This window comes from Stegostoma tigrinum, chromosome 42 (genome assembly GCF_030684315.1).
Source record: "Stegostoma tigrinum isolate sSteTig4 chromosome 42, sSteTig4.hap1, whole genome shotgun sequence".
Taxonomy (NCBI): Eukaryota; Metazoa; Chordata; class Chondrichthyes; order Orectolobiformes; family Stegostomatidae; genus Stegostoma; species Stegostoma tigrinum.
In genome coordinates, this window is record NC_081395.1 from 14390577 (window position 1) to 14406585 (window position 16009).

Genomic DNA, 16009 nt, shown 5'->3' on the forward strand with positions numbered 1-16009 from the left:
GAGACCGAAACTAGAGCACATGGGTTTGAGGTGACAGTGGAGAGATTCAAAAGGGTCCAGAGGAACAGCTTATTCACATAGAGGGTGGTGAGGGTCAGGCATGTGCTACCAGAGGTAGTGGTGGAAGGAAGTGCAATTTTGTTATTTTAAAATACATTTATTCGGGTGCATGGATGGGATAGCGGTGGGGAGTTATGGACCAAACGCAGGCAAATGAAACTAGTTAAAATTGCGAAAACTGGACAGCATGGGCAAGTTGGAACAAAGGGCCTGTTTTCATGCTGTAGACCTCTGTGAATCTAAGATTCTCATAAGTTCATAAATTCGTAAGAAATAGGGGCAGAATTAGGCCATTTGGACCATCATGGCTGATATGCTCCTCACCTCTATTTTCCTGCTTTCTCCCGATAACCCTTCAATACATTATCAATTAAAAGTCTGTCTAACTCCTCTTAAAATATCCCGGCATCCACTGCACTTTGGGATAGCAAATTGCATAGATTTATAATGCTTCAGGAGAAGTAGTTTCTCCTCAACTCTATTTAAATTTGCTACCCCTTATCCTAAGACTATGATCCCCCATCCTAGAATAAATGCCCACAAGAGGAAACGTTTGCTCCACGTTTATTTTACCTGTACCTTTTATAATCTTGAATACCTCAATTTGATCTCTCTTCATCTTTCTAAATTCCAGAGAGTATAGACCTTAACTGTTCAATCTCTCTTCAAACAGCAAACCCCTCATCTCTGGGATACATCTAATGAACCTTCTCTGAACTACCTCTAATGCTACGACATTTTTCCTCAAATATTGTGCACAACACACCAGACACAGTCTCACCAATACCTTGCATAGTTGCAAAAATATTTCCTAACTTTTTATATTCTTATCCTTTAGCTATAGAAACCAAAATTCCATTCACTTTCTTTATTATCTGATGTGCTACATGCTAGCTTTCTCTGACTGTATACCTTGTTTTCTGTAATCTGCTCCAGGCATTACAGCCCATTCTACCTCTATCATATCCAGCCTTGAAAACTTGTCCTATCTTTGTTACCTCCTCCACCCCCAATAGATTTCCCAACATATGTAACCATGCTTCCTATCCCCATAGATTTCCCCAGTCAGACATTGCAACACCCATTGTCAGTATAACCTTCTCCATTCAATACAACCCTCCCTATCTTCCAGCCCCCATAACCATCCTACATCTATAAATTCTTCCAGACCCTAGAAACTTCCCTGTCTGTAGAAATTCCTCCAGTATCTACAGTCCTCCATTTGAATGCAACTATGTCCAGCCCTGGCAATCTCTGTAATACTCCCATTCCCTTACAGCCCTCTCGAAATCTGCAACCCACTCCTCTCCCCACAATACTCACCAATGGCAAAGCTTACTTGTCTCCTTCTTTCCTTATCTCCCTGTGTCTGTAAACTCTTTCAGTTCTTATAACCCTCTTAATCTCTGAAGAAGCTGGGAGAAGTTGCAATGCCCACCCCAAATTGGAACCTCCTCAAGCCATAACAACCCTCCTTGTCTTTGTTCCATCCTCCAGGCTCTACACTTCTCCTTATCTGTGTAACTTTCATCCAATCCATACTCCCTGCCTCCTCAGAAACCTACCCTTTCCCCATGACCTCCTCCACCACACTGTCCTCCCTGTCTCTCAATTTGATCTCTCTTCATCTTTCTAAATTCCAGAGAGTATAGACCTTAACTGTTCAATCTCTCTTCAAACAGCAAACCCCTCATCTCTGGGACACATCTAATGAACCTTCTCTGAACTACCTCTAATGCTACGACATCTTTCCTCAAATATTGTGCACAACACACCAGACACAGTCTCACCAATACCTTGCATAGTTGCAACAATATTTCCTAACTTTTTATATTCTTATCCTTTAACCCCTACAGCATTACATTTTTCTGAATCTTTCTCCAGCTCCTGAAATCTTCACAATCTTTGTAACACTCCCCAGGTCAACAATGAGTAATTTTCAGATTGGCAGGCTGTGATTAGGGAGTAAAATATTGTGGCTTTGGGCGCCAGCCAATCACAATCCATATTAATTCTTTAAATGCATGGACAAAATGTAATGTTTCAACATTTGTTGATGACACAAAACTGGATGGCAGCGTGGGTTCTGTGGAGGATTCAGTGGATTACAGGTGACTTGGAGAGTCTTGGTGAGGTTTTGATTTTATTCAATCATGAGCTGTGAGCATCACTGTATAGGTCATTATCCAGGGAGGTGATTCCCTGGAGTTGTTGTTGCTGAACTATTTATCCAGAAAATAATGTTCTGAGGACTTGGGTTTGAATCCTGCCACAGCAAATGGTGGCATTTGAATTCAATAAAAGAAACTGTATGAAGAATCTGCTGATGACTATCAAATCATTGTTGATTGTCAGAAAATGACATCTGGCTCACTAAGAAGGAAGGAAATCTACCATCCTTGCCTGGCCTGACCTACATGTGGCCCCAGGTTCATAGCAATGTGGTTAGACCTCAGCAGCCATTTGAAATGGCCCAATAAACCATTTAGTTGTATCAATTGCTGTGAAGTCTCACCCGGGCTGCAGCAGTTCAAGAAGGCTGCTTAGCACCACCTTCTCAAGGACAACTAGGAAAGGGTAATAAATTCTGGCCCAGCCAATCATGGTTACCTCCTACAAGTAAGTAAATAAATAAAACCTATTTCCAATTTTTAATTGCCTGGAGATGGTGATGGTGAGCTGCCTTTTACTTTATAGAATCCCCACAGAGTGGAAAGCGGCCCTTTGGCCCAACAAGTCCACACCAAACCTCACAGCATCTGACCCAGATCCATCCCCTTATAACCCACCTAATCCACACGTCCCTGAACGCAACAGGCATTTAGCATGGCCAAGCCACCTAACCTGCACATCTTTGGACTGGATTCAGAAATAATACTGTGGAGCTGGAGGAGCACAGCAGGCCAGGCAGCATCAGAGGAGCAGGAAAGTTGACGTTGAGTTGGACTGTTCTTCAGAAATCAGAAGAAGGATCATGAGCCAAAACATCAACTTTCTAACACTTTCGAACACAAAGAGCCACTGAATGGTGTTTCTCATTGATGTTTTGACTGTTTCAGTAGAATGTCCTTTTGTTGAATATTTTCTTACTCTTAAATTTGGAGCCATACACTTCAGTCTGTTTACCCCTTTAGCCTTTGTCAGTTCTCCTCTCATACCCATGTAATTGGCTTAGTTTCAATTTCAGATTGTACTTGGAGTGATAACCATAAAGCTTCATAATCCATTTGAATTCCATTTTATCTTAATTTCCCAGAGGATCTTCTACTGTGACATTACTCATTCACTCAGCTTCATTACACAACCCGCGATCTGAGATAGATACATCAGTTGTGCAGTGTGTTGTTCAAAGAAACCACTGTCGAAAAGAAACATTCTAAAAACACTTCTTCAAGATCACTTTTGCCAGTGTGATTGTCCCAGACTATATGAAGATTACCACACTGGTGGTAACAGCATCCACAAGGACTCAAAGATGAAAAGCAGTAGCCTATCCTCAGCCCCATGGGTTAATGAGCCAGACTACTGTTCCATGATCCCCTGCACATGTTTGTAGGTGGTCAACAGAGCCAGAGAGAGAATAGATAACGGATTGAGAGTGACCAGAACACAATAGGTACAAGGGGAGCAGCGCCACTGTCTTTCCCATCCTCTCCCCTTCCTCCCACTCTCCTCACCTCAGACCTCACACTGCTTAATGGGTGGCACTACCCAGTGCCGAACTGTTCTTCTGCAATCCACAGGCAATCTAGGACCAAACATTAGTGCCTGGTATCTTGGGGCTCCCCTCACCACTGGGCCAAGACTAAGCCAGTGTGGTAACCAATGTGCAACGATTTCTCCATATTAAAAGTCTTTTGAGGCACATTCTACACTCTCAGGATAAAAGTTCAGGACCTGGAATATCTTATGGATGACAGACTGGAATGGCACATCACCATGATTACCCAAGAACTCAGACCCTATGGTATTGGCAGTCACAGCCCTGAGTGAAACTCGATGGGCAGGGGAAGGGCAGCTCAGAGAGCAGGGCAGTGACGACACCTTTCTCTGGAAAGGCAAGGCCAAAGAAGGGCACCGCATCCATGGAATCACCCTCACCTTCAAAAACAAACTAATGGACAAACTAAGAGATCTCCTGCAGAACAAGCAAATGCCTCATGACATTGATTCACCCATGCTTGGAAACAGTGTCTCACGGTATTCAGTCCTTATGCACCAATGTTTGATGCAGCAGCTGAGGTCAAGGAGGAATTCTACTCTAACCTTGGCCACTCTATCATAGAATCCCAACAGTTTGGAAACAGGCCCTTCAGCCCAACAAGCCCAGACTGAACCTCACCGCATCCCACCCAGACCCATTCCCCAGTAACCTATCTAACCTACACATCCCTGAACACTATGGGCAATTTAGCATGACCAATCCACCTAGCCTGCACATCTTTGGACTGTGGGACGAAACCTGAGCACCCAGAGGAAATCCATGCAGACATGGGGAGAATGTGTAAACTCCACGCAGGCAGTCACCTGAGGGTGGAATCGAACTCGGGTCCCTGGTGCTGCGAGACTGCAGTGCTGATCACTGAGCCACCGTGCCATCCACAGGTCCCTGCAGTGGACAAACTAATCATTGGTGATTTCAACACAGACCTTTGGATGATGTGATGGGAAAGAGGGAGTGAGGAAGCAAAACTCCAACATTACACTTCTCCTGATCGAATACTGCAAACACAACCTTCTCCTTATCACCACATTGTCCCTTCGGCAGAACAAATTACAAGAAAATAAGGCAACACCTCTGCTTGAAACATTGGTGCCTCCTCGACTACGTCATCAGAGCAATTGATCGGAAAGACGTTAGAATCACACCCGCCATGGCACAGGAGCCGACAACTGCTGGACAGACCATCACCTGATCTGAGCCAGAATTAAAATAAATATAGCCCCACCGCTGTAGGGACAACAGAAGCAGTGCTGCAAGAAGCTCACTGAGCCACTCAAAGATCCGGAAAAGAGAGCCGCCACAAACCTAGCAACCCTCAGCGACACTAAGTTGCAGGATCCCACCGGCCTCTGGTCCGCTCTCAAGGCCGCCATCATCAATGACTGCAAAAACACAGTCACTTAAACAGGAAACACCAAGACTGGTTTGGCAAAAATGATCACAAGCTCCAAAAAATTAGAAATCAGGAATACATGACATTCCTGAGCGTAAAACAGCAACCTCACTCTGAAGAGAAAAGGCAGACCAGCAGACCTGAAGGCTGAGGTCTAACAACGAATCCATGCCATAAAGAACAAGTAGTGGAGAGAAAAAGCACTAGAGGCACAATGAATGGATGACAATCACAATGTGCAGGGTTTTTTTCTGTGCTGTCAAGACGACCTATGGACCAAACCTCCAAGGCTCCACCCCACTGCTGGCCAAGGATAAAACCATCAGACACCACTTGGTGGGAGCACTTCAGAAACTACCTCAATCAGGCCTGTGTTGCTGGTCCAAGTGTCCGTGACCGTATCCCACAGCATGCCGCACGCAGCTCCCCAGCCCCACAGACGGTATCCCTGCTGAGGCATTGAAGCACAGGGGCGAAGAGCTCTTGCTGGAGTTACACGTCCTTGTCTGGTTTATCTGGAAAGTGGAAAGCAAACCAGGAGAGCTCCAAGATGTCACAGTCTTGAGCATTTTCAAAAAAAGTGAATAAGCCCCACTGTGGTAACTACAGGGGCAAGTCTCTGCTGTGCATTGGAAAAGCCATCACCAAAGTCCTCCTCAACTGTCTCCTCCCTTTGTCTGAGAAACTCCTCCTGCAACCATCGTATGGATTCCGACCACAGAGGGACACAATGGATGTGATTTTCACCACGCAACAGCTGCAGGAGAAATACAGAGTAAAGAACCTACCCCTATATATGGCCTTCTTTGACCTTAAAGGTCTTTGACACAGTCAACCAGGGAACATTATGGACTGTCCATCTCTGCTTTGGCTGGACCTCAAAGATTGTCACCATCTGCTCCACGACGACATGCAAGTTGTGGTAATGACAAAATGGCTCCACCACTGACCCCATTCCCCGTTTGGACCAGCGTCATTGCCCCAACACTGTTCACGATCTACCTCACTACAATGCTTCACCTCACCACCGAAAATCTCTCCGCTGGAGTGGAGCTAACCTACAGAACCAGCAGGAAATTTAACTTCTACCATCTTCAAAGCCAAAACCCAAGTCACGCACATACTGCAATCCACATACTGCAGTTCAATGATGTTAGCATATGTGAAATTGCAGAAGGAACTCCAGACCATCGTCAGCACCTTTACAGAGAATTATGGGAACATGAGTCTCATCCCAAAGATCCTACACCAACCTGGCCTGGCAATATGGAGTGAATCCCCAATCATCAACGTCCACAGGGAGGCCTTGACCTTTCCAGTGCCTTTGGAGTGTCCTTCAGACAAAAACAGACTGATGAGGAGATTCAGCACAACGTTATGCTGAAAATAACAACATCAGATCCGACACCAAGCTTATGGCATACGGAACTGCGGTGGTTCCTGCTCCCCCCGCCCCACACACACACACACAGAGCTGAGATGTGGAGTGCCCACAACAGACACTTCAAGGAGGCACTGACCCCTCCTTGATGGGCTGGGCAGTTCATCTGCATGACCGACATGAGACTCCAAGCTGCTGCTCCACTCTCAGCTCCAAAATGGCAGGCGACCCCATGTTGATGGAGGAAATGATTCAGGGAAACCCTCAAGGCCTCACTGGTGAAATGCGGGCATTCTCGTAAACACCTCAGGAGAGGTGATGGCCCAGTGATAGATTTATTGTCGCATGTATCAAAGTACAGTGAAAAGCTTTGTTTACAAACAGTCCTGGCAGATCATAGTAAGCAAGGATGCGCAAATCAAAATATCTTAGGGCAGAGGCATACAAGTTACATTAGACAGGGCAAGATCAGTGTTATTTGAGACTAGCAAGCCAATTCATCACTCCAATAATGACTGGGAAGAAATTGTTCTTGAACTGCTCATGTGTGTGTATGTGCTTCTGTGCGTTCTGCCTGACAGAAGATGTTGTAGGAGATCATTGCTGAGGTATAATGGGTTATCGATGATGTTGCCAGCCTTCCCACTGCAGTGAGCCATGTAAATAGAGTCCATGGTTGGAAGGTTGGCTTCCATGATGGTCTGGGCTGTGCACATCACCATCTGTAGTTTCATATGGTCCTGCGCAGAACAGTTTCCACGCCAGGCTGTTTTGCACTCAGATAGTATGCTTTCAGTTGTGCATCTGTAGAAATTAATGAGGGTCCTTATGGAAATGCCAAATTTCCTAAGCTGCCCGAGGAAGAAGAGGGATTGTTGTGCCTTTTTGACTGTTGCATCTAGTTGGCAGTCCAGGGCAGGTTGTTGGTTATCATCACTCAGAGGAACTTTGCTCTATCTACCCTTTCAACATCAATTCCATTAATGTAGATGGGAGCTGTAGTGTGTTGTTGCCCTGTTAGGTAGTGTCCACATGCAGATTCGTTTTTGTGTGCTGGGATGGTTACTACTGAAGTTCAATACCTAGTCTGTATGTGTGACTTTTTGGTGTACTTTCATTTGCAGTACCCCCAGCGTGCAAGCACTATTTAAAACGGCAACAAAGCACTGCAGCAACATGGAACTACGCCAAGAGGAGGAGGAATACCTCATCCAAGTGTTCAAGGATAATGGCTGTCCAAAGAACTGGGTCAGGAGATGCCTACAGGAGCAGCATCAGAAAGATCCTATACGCCACGACACACTCATCACACTACCCTACATCAGGAACATGTCAGAACTCACCACAAGACTTCCACAATTGCTGGGCATCAGAGTGGCACACATACCCGCATCAGCTCTACGACAAGTGCTCATGCAAACTAAAGACCCACTCCCTGCCATGGACAGGACCAATGTCATCTACAAGATCCCCTGCAGAGACTGCGAGAAACACTACATCAGACAAACAGCAAGGAAACTAACAATAAGAGAACATGATCACCAACTGGCTTCAAAAACATATGACCAATACTCACTCATCTCAATCCACGTGGTCAAGGAGAACCACGACTTTGACTGCGACAACACCAAGATCCTGGGACAGGCTAGGCAGAGACCAACACGAGAATTCCTGGAAGCATGGCACTCCATGAAGCAGGCTATTAATAAGCACATTGAACTGGACCCCATATACATTCCACTACGGAGGAAACCTGGAAGTGAGGCAATCCATCACAACGGACCCCAGAGTTTAAAAGCCAGGCAGGAAAACACACCGACGCCTCATCACAGGCTGCACTGAGGATGTTACCAAGCACGGTAACAAAACGCCTGCAGTACAACAAACCAGCTCAGCGAGCCAACCAACCTCAACACACACAATCCGAGCTACAAATCTACTCCAAAACCTTACTTTCATTTCTTACTGCTAGGGACCGACTAATTCCTGTATCTCAATATATTAACTTCTTTACCATCTCCCCCTGTCTGTCCTGAGGAAATCTTACCCGCACAGGTCAAGTCTCTGAAGACATTGGGCAGTACCTTACTCTCCAGCCCGTGACTAGGCTGTACATGCTACTGCAGCTCCTCAACTTCTCTTGGGATTTCCTTCAGTCCTCAACTAATTCCACTGGTTTACCCTCTAGCAACATCCATTTTTGCTAGTGCCTCTCTTAATCCACCAGCAAGTCGCTTTGTGTGTCCCCCTCTATTATAGTGGAAGCGCCTGACGCCTTTTACCTCTTTTTAACTCTCTTGGCTTTTTTCTACCACCACCTCACCACCCCCCAACACCCTCACCCTTTGCCACCACATGTAGTGAACTGTTCCCGTGATCTAACTTTTGCTTTTCATTGAAGGATTATCCTTTCTCCCCCAATTTCTATCCCTCACAGAATCAAATTGCTGTGAGAAGCTAGATTTCGAATTATGCACTAATGCATATTCTTCGGTCATCTCTGCATTAGAGGAATCTAAGATTCGCATACATCTTTTCTATTGTTAATGCTCTCATCCATCTATTGAAGTTGCAATGTTTAATTCTTTCTGACTCAGCACAAGTCTGATCTCGTCCCTTCCTTATATTTCTGAACTGTTTTCTATGCACTTTTGGTACCAATTCACAGGCTCTCAAAATAGCATGATTTATTTCTTCATATTCTCTGGATATTTCATCTGACATTACTGCAAACACCTCACTAGCCCCGTCTACCAACTTGGTTGGAATTAACATTACCCACATATCCTCTGACCAGTTGCTATTTAGCGAATTTCTCAAAAGGAAATGAAAAGGAGTTCTACAGTTTTTTTCAATCAAATTTTGGTAAAATCTTTGGCTACGATGGGTCTGCTCATCAATAGACAATAGACAATAGGTGCTGGAGTAAACCATTCGGCCCTTCGAGCCAGCACCCCATTCATTATGATCATGGCTGATCATCCACAATCAGTATCCTGTTCCTGCTTTATCCCCATAGCCCTTGATTTCACTATCTTTAAGAGCTCTATCTATCTCTTCCTTGAAACTATCCAGAGAGTTGGCCTCCACTGCCTTCTGGGGCAGAGCATTCCATATATCCCACTCTCTGGGTGAATAAGTTTTTCCTCAACTCTGTTCTAAATGGCCTTCCCCTTATTTTTAAACTGTGTCCTCACTAAGCCTATCTTGTACCTTCATTTCCAAGATTTTACATTGTCAATATTTTACAGTGTAGTTTGCAACATCCAAACCTCTCTCCCCCATCCCTATCCTGTTCAAGCTGCTTCAACTGCAGTTGAATAGAAGCCATTTCCAAAGATTCCAAAGGCCTCTGGTAAATTTAAATATTAACCTATTGCTGCAGTTAGCTATTTCCTCACAGAAGAAGGCAACCCCAACTCCAGCTTGTTTCCCAGCAGCTTTTCCTTGCTTTTGTAAAGCCCCCAGAGTCACATCTTCCACCTCCAGAAAACTCGTAGTGACTGAAAGAACCATTACCTCACTTTCGATTTAACTACTCACAATTCGACAGATTTTCCACTTTTCACCTAAGTGGTATTTAAGGATCTAGGACACTAATCCCTGACTGTTTAAATCTACTGGACTTTTCATAACCCAAGCCAGTTCAAATCTGTCCAAATCCATTCAGATCCCATTCATGAGCCAGCCAGATCCCAGACTTGAGCCCCCAATCCATTACAGACAAGGTCAACACCTCTCCAATAATTAAAACCAACACCACAGAAATCTACCTCACCTCATATTCTGTTAAAGGAAATGTGAAGTGGCATAACCAGCCTCTCACCACCCAATCTGTTGCAAAGGAAAGGTTAAAATGAAATGAACCCCTGACAGTGACTCTATAATCAACGAGTAACGATATTTATTTAACAGTGAACAAATGAACAGAACTACTAACAAATCAAACAATTGCCCCTTAAGTACTAACTTTTCCCAAACAAAACAAAGTTCTATTGGTATGCTGTTCCAACAAATACAAGTCCCACATATGTAAACCAAAGTAATAAGGAAATAAAAAAAACTTAGAACTTAGACTCTAAAAATGTAATCAGGGCATATTTTCAAGAATGTTCCATGCACTTTCTGCTATTCCTCAGTCAGGAATTCTTTCTCTGCCAAATGTTCACATCAGGAATATTTGCAAAGTGAGTCATGGCACCTTTTAAATTATGGTGGTTAATTAAGGAACTTAAACATTTCTGTGAGAGCCAACCTTTCCCTCTTCTAATAGCAGTTCGTATTCACACTGATTTTTCAAAAACTCCCCTCTTATATACCATTCACCTGTCAATTTTCTTATTTTAGGATTGGCCTAGAATGTCAACACCATCAAATTTAGATTCTGAGATTGTAGGAATTGCCGATAAAGCTCATTGCCTTAACATCAAAACAAGCCTAGCTTGCCAACCACACAGCCAATTGATACATATGTTTCAATTTCAGAACTGTCTGTGCATCTGCAATTGCTTGCAGACATTTCTTTTATCTCCGAGCTTAGAAAAGCACATCACCCTTAAAGGAACCATGCATTCTTTCCCTTTATCGTTTTTGCAAGCAAGTTCTAACGTGGTGCCTTCCGTTCACAAGTGCTCTAAGCAACTTCTCAACACACTTGCCCTACCTTGATTCCCAAGAGAGGATCAGGTTTTGACCCTTCTCCAGTCAGGCCTTCTATATATTGATTGAGAGAGTTTTCTTGAACACACTTAACAAATGCCTTAATTCTAACCTCTTAAAACCATGGCTGTCCTAATCTAGGTTTGGAAATTTAAAATCTACGACCTGTACAACCCAATTATTCTTACAGATATCTACCTATTTGCTTGTCAATTTCCTGCTGACTAATGGGGTCCGGTAACACAATTGTATCAAAGCGCTCACCTTAATCATTTTATCTCTTAATTCCACTAATACGTCTTTACTGGGCAATCCTCCTGAAATATCCTTTCTAAGTAATGCCATGACATTTTCCCAAATCAAAAAGGCCATTTCCCTTCCTCCCTTGCCTCCTTTTCTATCCTTCTGATAGCATCTGTACCTTGGAACATGGAGCTGCCAGTCCTGTTTCTCCCTCAGCTGTTTTTTTTACATAATTCTTATGGTATCCCAATCCCAGGTTCCCATTCATGCCCTTAGTTCATCTGCCTTAAATGTCAGGCTGCTTGCACATTGAAATAATTGCAGTTAATTAATCAGTTTTCTCTCATTGCATGCCATGTTCTTGCCTGCATTGTCTGTTTAAATTGCTGTCTTAAGCTCCTGTACCAGCCACAAACTTCTTTACTGCCTCACTACTGCGTAGGTTCCACGCCCCTTCAGACGAGTTTAAATCCTCTCGAGTAGATCCAGCCATTCACCCAGTGAGGGTATCGGTACCCCACCCCCAATTCAGGTGTCTTCATCACTCCAACTGCCTGTGATGACATCTTCAGGGATCCATGAACTTGTCTTCTAAGTTCCCCTTTTTCCTCAGTTCTCTGCTAGGACCTACTGTATATTATGCATGTCCCTCGCTTATTACACCTCCCAGAGGGTAGTACCTCACACTTCTCGGGAGTAAATTCCATCTGCGATTACACTGCTCAGTTTATCAGCTGTTCATTATCAGACTGTAGCTTGAGACCATCCACCTCTCTACAAACAACATCCCCAACTTCTATATCACTGCAAACCTACTCATGATATCTTCTGTTTTCACATCCAAGTTATTAAAATACATAATAAACAGCAATGGGCCCTGCACAGATCCCTGTGGAACACTGTTGGTCAAAAGCTTTTGATCACAAAAGCAACTCTCCAGCGGTTTTGGATCCAGTTTGCCAACTTGCCCTTGGATCTCATGGGCTTTTACCTCTCGGATCAGCTTTCCATGTGGGACCTTGTCAAAGACGTTACTGAACTCAATGTAAACCATATTATCTGCTCGGCTCTCATCAACATTTTTAGACACTGTTTCAAAAATCTTAACTGAGCTCATCAGACAGGATCTCCCGCTACCAAATTCATGCTGACTATTCCCAGTTGGTCTCTATCTTTCCAACAGTTGGTTCATCCTGTCCCTCAGAATATTTTCCAATAATTTCCCTTCCACTGATGTGAGACAATCTGCTCTGTAATTACCTACCCTTTCTCTGCTGTCCTTTATGAACAAAGGAACCACATCAGTTATCGTCCAGTTATTTGGCACTTCACCTGTGGCCAGCAAAGTATTAAATAATTCCATCAGGGTCACGTCAATCTCCTCCCTTGCCTCCCATAACAGCCTGAATTGCATTTCATTGGACAATGGTGATTTTTCCATTTTTATGCCTGTGGAAACATTTAATACATCCTCCTTTTTAATCTTAACATGTCCGAGAACCTCACCATCCCAAATGAAATCCCTGGCCACAATGTCTTTCTCCCTCATGAATACAGATAAGAAGTATGAATTTAAGATCTCACCTACTTCCTCTGGCTCCATGTCCCCTTGGTTTCTAATAGGCCCCACTGTTCCCCAGGTACTCCTCTTACTCTAACTATTCTTATGCCACCTTGTGGCTTTTCCTTAGTAGTATCTGCCAAAGATATTTTGTGGCCATTGTATGTCTTTCATTTTTAAGGACTCCTTGCACTCTCTATGCTTTTGAAGGGCTTTGCTTGTTTTTAAGGCAATGTATTTTCATTATCAGACTTATTTGATGCCAACCTTTTGGATAAGGATTGGCTATCAGTTTCTGAATCATCATGAATGATGTTGAACATTGTGCAATCATTGGTGAAAACCCACTTGTGGCTTTACAGTGGAGGTAAGATCATTTATGAAGCAGTGAAGATGGTTGGGCCCAGAACAGAGAGGGCTCTTGTAATGCGCTGACAGTATCCCTGCCGCTGACTAGGAAGTTTGCTTCAAGTGCTACCTGCTCCAGAGGTGTGTAATAACATCTCTAAACAAATTGACTGTAAAGTACCTACCCAGGGAACTAAGAGAGAGTTTGGTTAACTCAATCAGTTGGATGACTGGTTGTAATACGGATTAATGCCAACAGTGTGGGTTCCATTCCTGCACTGACTGAGGTGACTATAAAGGACTATCAACCTCTCCCTTTGCTTGAGGCATGATGACTGTGCTGTTAAACTATCACCAATCTGTGTCTAATGAGAGGGAAACCCTAACATTCTGTAGGACAATGGTGCCTTACCTTTTCATTTCTGACTAAAGGCTTACTCAGACACACCTCCCCTGAGGAACTGCTGCAGAAGTGTCCTGGAGCGGAGATGACTGCTCTTGTCCAACCACAATCATCTTCCTTTGACCCAGGTATGATTTCAACCAATGCAGAGTTTCCCTGATTCCCATATGGTGCAATTTTGCTCTTGCTACTTGATGCCACTCTTGGTAAAATGCAGTTATGATGATAAGCGCAATCTCTCTCAACTCACCTCTGGAATTCAGCTTTTTAAAAACACTGTCCAGGTTTAAATCAAGGCTTCAATAGGATCATAGGATTAGAGGCATTGGCAGAGCCCAAACTGATGTTCAGTGGGGCAGGTTGTTGCTGAGAAAGTGTTGCTTGATAGTACTGTAGATGACATCTTACAGCACTTTTTTATTGATAGAGGTTTGACATGATGGGGCAATAATTGGTTGTGTGTGTGTGTGTGTGTGTGTTTGAGAGATAGAGGGAGAGGGAGAGAGACGCCTGGATAATTGTACAAATTGTCAGGTAAATGCCAGTGTTCTAGCCCAGTGGGAACAGCTTCAATGGAATGTTATCAGAGCTCCCAGCTTTTGTGTTGTTCAATCCCACCAGCCATTTGTTGATATCACACAAAACAAATTGAATTAGCTGACGACTGCAATGCTGGGAATCTTTGGAGGAGGCTGAAATAGACCACCCCATCGATAGCTCTGTCTGAACACTATTGTGAGTGTTTCAGCTTTATATCTTCTACAATTGTGCTGGGCTCTTCTGGCATTGAGGCAGGTGATATTTGTGGAGCCCCCTCCTACAGTGAGTTACTTGATTGTCCACTACCATTCATGATAGGATGTGACAGGATTGCAGAGATGAAGCCTGATTCATTAGTCATGGGTTCACTTAGATCTGTCTATCATTTGCTGCTTGTGTTATTTGGTGGTGAGTATGTGGTCTGGTTTGAAAATGTCACCTCATTTTTAGATGTGCCTACTGCTGCTATTGGCACGCTCTCCTGTATTGTTCATTGAGCAAGGGTTTATCCCCTTGATAGTCATAATAAAGTGGAGGAAATGGCCAGGCAGTGAAGTTAAAAATTGTGCTGAAGTAAAATTTTGCTGTTGTTGATGGTCCATTTCACCTCACACTGCCCAATGTTGAGTTGCCGGACCTATTTGAAATCTATTCCATTTTGCACATCGATAGTGTCATACTCACAATGGAAAGTATTCCCAATGTGAAAGTGAGACTTCTTCTCCAGAAATAATGTGTGTCGTAGTCACTGTTACTAATATGGTCTTGGATCTATGTATCTGCAACCAGAGATTGGTCAAGTATGTTTCTCCCTCATAGTCAATCCCTCCCCACCTGCCACAGACCTAGTCTAGCAGCTATGTCCTAGGACTCAAACAGCTTGGTCAGCAATGCTGCCTCCGTGCTCCTCTTGGTGGTGGTTTTGAAATGAACCACCCAGTATAATTCTCCACCTTTCCCCCTCACCCAGTATAATTCTCCACCTTTCCCCCTCTCACAGTGCTTTCTCCAAGTGCTGTCCAAAATGCAGGAACACTGATCCATCGTGAGGGAGGCAAATCAGCAGGAGGTTTCCAAGTCAATGTTTGATCTGACATCATGAGGCTGTGTTATGTCACATAGTTGCTTGAATAATCTGTAGGAAAGCTCTCCTGATTTTGGCACTAGCCCCCAGATGTTAGGAAGAAGGACTTTGCAGGATCTGCAGGTCTTTTAATTTTTGCCACAGTTAACCAAAGTGTTGAAGGATCTCCACCGTGCTGTATGACACTGACTCTATGACTCTTGTGATTAGATCCTTCAATGTCTCACTCTTTCAGTTACTCCAGTCCCTTGTCTATTCGACAGATTTCGACAATTTGTTCTCCATTAAGTCATTGTGTAATTCTGTTTTTAAATGACTCACTTGTCATCTTTCCCTGTCAGCGCTTCCAGCTGCCACATCCATCTCTATCTGAGTAACCCACCTTATCTCTATGATCTTCATCAGCGACTACAGCCCAACCTAAATTCCGCCAGCGTCTACATCTATCTCTTTCTCAGTAACCCACCTATCTCCATGATCGTCATCAACCTACCTATTACTGTAAAATCCTCCAGCATCTTCACCCCTTACTACTTCTCTAACCTCCTCCCAGCTACCACACCCTTTACTGTCTGACTAACTTCGTCTAGCCCCTTCACCTTCCTCATCTCAC